At 40.7% G+C, this 4,481-nt stretch overlaps 1 protein-coding gene across 2 annotated transcripts in view; it reads left to right on the top strand.

Moving 5' to 3' along the window:
* slc25a26 (solute carrier family 25 member 26) overlaps positions 1 to 4,481 on the top strand; it is a 71,558-nt gene that overhangs the window by 45,166 nt on the left and 21,911 nt on the right. The gene's annotated exons all lie outside the window — the stretch shown is intronic.

Genomic DNA, 4,481 nt, shown 5'->3' with positions numbered 1-4,481 from the left:
CTTATCAGTTTTTATCAGAGCACATGTTGTTTTCAGAAGTTTCTGCTTTATAGGGTAACGCCTGCAAATACAAGCAGATGAGCGCACACACACACACACACACACACACACACACACACACACACACACACATGCACGCACTCTTTCTATGTGTAACGTTCCAGGAGTGTCAAAGCAGGTCATAAATCACTTGTGGATCATTCTTTCCAGGTCCTCTGCTGAACACATCTGTCTTTCTCTTTCCCCTTCTTTACAGTCGCTACAAATCACTGATCCTGTTTTTCACACTTAAATCAAAAAGATTTTTATTATTATTTTTAATATGTTTAATTGTTTTCCCTTTTCTTTAAAATTATCTGCAGTTTCAGAAAAAAAAAGAATGGGTAACTTACTTTGAAATGGACAGTATCTACTTTACTGTAAACTATGTCAGGGCATTACTTTTTTCTTAAATTTATCAATAATACCCATTTTTTTACCCCCCTCTTCTCCCCGTTCTCGCTCCCTGACGTTTTTTTTTCCTGGCCTGGGAAAGCCGAACTCATCAGGGTGGTAATAAAACACAGGTGCACTTTATAACACTCCACTTTTAGGGCTTGGATACCAGACGTGGGTTACGTCAAATAAAGTTCTTCAGATAATCTCTAAGGATGCAGAGAATTTGCTTCTGTCTGCCTGGCCAGACCAGGTGGGTGAACTTTCCTGTCCCACCAAGTACCAGGCTGCTCTATCAGACACTTTGTAAAGCTGAAGAAAATAAGAAACAAAAATGATTTTGCCACTTAAAAAAACTGTTCTGAAGACAGAACATTGCCCTTTTTTTGATTAAAGGAAGCCAATGGCCCATTTATATTTTCTTTATTTTTGGGCCATATATATTATTATAATATATTTATATCCAATTCATTCTACTAGAACTTGACAAAGAAAAAAAAAATACTGATTTTTGATTTTTGTCTTTGGTTCTCCTCTGCTACACCAATAGCCTCCAGTCATCGTTCAGCTGTGGAGATGAGAAAGACTCTCCCTTTGAATCAAACAGAGTAAAATCTTTGATTAATATCTGGCTATATAGGAATGCAAAATATCCTCAAACTCATAAAGTGGGAAAAAGTTTTTTTTATGCTCTTGCATACATCCAGCTAGGCCGGAGGTGTGTGAGACTAGCTGACTGCAATTTCCGTTATACTAACCTGTCACACTGTCAGCTTTTGACTCTGTTTTGTTTTTCTAATATAATCAGGTTTCCATGTGTGAAGCAGCATGGTGTGATGACACAGGGCCGCTGAGCGTGTGTGGCCAAATAGAGAAAAGGAAAGAAACGGACCTAATTAATCAGTCAACTAATCAGTTGATCTGCTTCCATCTGAAACAGTAATGTTTGTTAGAAGAAACTGAAATCAGCCTCTCTGACAGAACAGGAAGAAACAAGAAGACAAGGGTTTGTGTCTCATAAGGCCCAGCCATGTTCAAACCCAGATTTAGCGTTTTTTCATCAGCCCTTATTGCCCAGGTCCACTACGATTTCTGGAACCTCCATGAGCCGTGGTTCCAGTTGGGCCGGGCTGTTCAGCTCGATTTCATGTCGGCTACTGCTGCTCTCTGATTGGTTCACTGACCAGGAGGGTTATGTCACATAGATGAAAGTTTATTTACCGTTCTTTAACCAGGCAAGTCCCGTTGGGATCCCAGATCTCTTTTTCAAGGGAGGCCTGGGCCTGAAGGCAACCTATTGTACATGTTTTTGTGGGGTGGGGGAAACTGGAGTACCCGGAGAAAACCCACGCAAGCACAAGGAGAACATGCAAATTCCACACAGAAAGACCCCAGGTCCGAACCGGGGATCGAACCCAGGACCTTCTTGCTGTGAGGCGTCGGTGCTAACCACTGAGCCATCGTGCTGCCCAAGTAGCACGACGGCTAGTAACTTTAAGTGAATCATTGGTAGAGACTGTAACGTTTTTTAAACTACGCATCAGTAGCAGCTGCCACACAACTAGCTAATAAAAAGCAACCATTAGCTTATTGTTCTCTTTCATCAATTTTGATATGGATAACTACTTGCAAACAGTGGTTATTTGTAAGTGCAAACAGCAGCAGCAGCTAGCTGTAACACTTTCTGTATAGTGTTTCTGCTAGTCTAACCTGGTAACCCAACACTGACAGTGATATTAGTTTATGAAATTGTATTTACTTGAACCACTGTGAACCATTTGCATTTGTTATAAAACAGCAACAATTCACTTTGCTCTTGGCTTCACTTGGAATACTAGATGTTCTGGTCAAAATGAAACCATTTTTCTAAGTAGAGGCTGTTCAAGTGGTTGTGTACAATGGGTAAGATGTTGATTGTTCATAAGAATCTTACTTTAAAAAAACTTAGCTGTCCCTTTAAGCCAAGAGTGTCAAGCTCATGTTCCCCAAGGACCACATGAGCATTATGGTGGCCCTCAAAGGGCCAGTTGTAATTAACGTCATTGTTTCGTGTTTAACTTTGACTAAACACAAAACACCACGTTTCTCCTGGCATTGCTACGGTTGAGCCCCTCTAACAAACAATAACTGTGCTCTATGTGGTATTTTGTGCATAGAAACAGCATTTTAACAACAAATTGACTCACTGTTGAGTTGTGGTGAGTAGCTACTGTCTTGAATAGCCTATATGCCATGGTCATTAATGACGTATTTCTGGTAAAATTCTTGCCACGCTCCTCCCTTCCACTCCCTGCTTACTGCCTATTAGCTCTTAGTACTAGTCGGTGAAAAGTCACAAATGTAAAGCATCTGTGATCTACTGGTATAAAACGTAAGTTCTGTTGTGTGCCGTTGTGTCCACTAAGCAGCAGATACGATCGAGTAGTTAGTTTTTAATCCTTTTTCCTCTTGATGAGGAGGTGACAGCAGTGGATCATAGCATTACAGGGAAAACTTATCTTTAAAAGCTCACACTTTCGTTTGTAATCAGCATTTCTAACCTGAGGAGATTCAAGAGTCAGCATCAGAAATGAGAAGACGGAGGTTACAAAAGGGAAATGTACATTTATCCCCCTTTTACTGCCAAGACGAGAGAGGAAAGACCACCTCCACACAGCAGCTAGCAGGAAGCTAACACAGCAGCCGGTACAAAGATAGGTGTCTGTGCGCGCGTTTGTGTTATATGAAATGTTTTTATGCGACTTTGTCATGAGTTTTATGCAAAAGTAAAAACTTGTTAGAGTGTATATTACAGCGTAGACTAAAGCCGAGTGAAAAATTCACTTTGGAGTGATTTTTTTCCCACTTGGCTGGACCTGTACATCTCCTGTGTTAATGTTGGTACATGTAATATGCTAATTATGTACTTTGGAGATCATTAAGAGTTGTTGTCGGGTGAAAAAATCTTTCACTAACACTGTGTTGACCGTGAACCGGAAGTGCTGGGAGTGGCATCAAGTGCTGGATCGGATGTCCGTGGCATATAGGCTATTCTGAACCCTTCCACTTTCCCATATTGAATTCCCATTGTAGGTGTGTTCCAGTTCAAATTTACGACCTGTAAGTGGGAGATTCCCACTTCCCAATACAACTGCAGCAAAATGTAGCATACAAAAGGCAGTTAAATGGAGATTTTACACGGCAAATTTTGCCTGCTATTTTGGAACCCTGGGCTCTACCCTGCACCGAGTGGTGGGATGATGTTATTTTGCAGGTAAAATAATGGACATGCATTATGGGAGATGTAGTTTATGGTCAATGTTGGTTTTTAAGACATTAATACTTCCTTAAGGCCACTTAAAATGCCATGGTGGTCCACATTTGACTTGCAGGCCTTGAGTTTGACACATGCTTTAAGTCAGTGTTAACTGTACCTTTTTAATACGTTTTTTACTAAACCAAATAAAAAAAGGGGTGAATGACCATATGTCAGTTAATCCATTTTCAGTGAGGTTTTTATTCACTTTCACAGCTTTATGTTTGACCGTTCTTTTTAAAAAGCCTTTAATAAAACCATAAACTCACTACTCAGCCCAGGCCTAATGTTCATGTGCTTGAGTTGGTTTCTATGAGGTGGTTGCATTTACACTAAGTGCTTTAGAAGCTCATTAGGTGGTGTAAGGTGGAGTGCATCATCCCGGTGTTCAGGCCGTCTCACTGTCGTATCCCTCCACCTTTAAGAAGAAATAGGACAGACCGTCTTCTTCCTCTAATCAAAGAGCGGTTACAGAAAGTCTGTGTGACTTTATTTATAACTTTATTTATTGCTCTGTTTGGATTTGTTTTTGTTCCCTCTCCTCCTTCCTGTCCTGCTCCACACCTCTCGCTGCATGAACTGACAGTGTGTATGAGTGTGTGTGAATTAGTGTTTTTTGTGTGTTTTTTTCTCTGCATGCCTGTTTATAGAAACTGTGCCCATTCCTGTGCAACTGTTTGCATAGCTTTGTGTGTGTGTGTGTGTGTGTGTGTGTGTGTGTGTGTGTGTGTGTGTGTGTGTGTGTGTGTGT

This window comes from Austrofundulus limnaeus, unplaced genomic scaffold (assembly GCF_001266775.1).
Source record: "Austrofundulus limnaeus strain Quisiro unplaced genomic scaffold, Austrofundulus_limnaeus-1.0 Scaffold62, whole genome shotgun sequence".
In the NCBI taxonomy this organism is placed as follows: domain Eukaryota; kingdom Metazoa; phylum Chordata; class Actinopteri; order Cyprinodontiformes; family Rivulidae; genus Austrofundulus; species Austrofundulus limnaeus.
The sequence above is the reverse complement of the archived record's forward strand: the minus strand, read 5'-3'. Positions and strand labels throughout refer to the sequence as shown.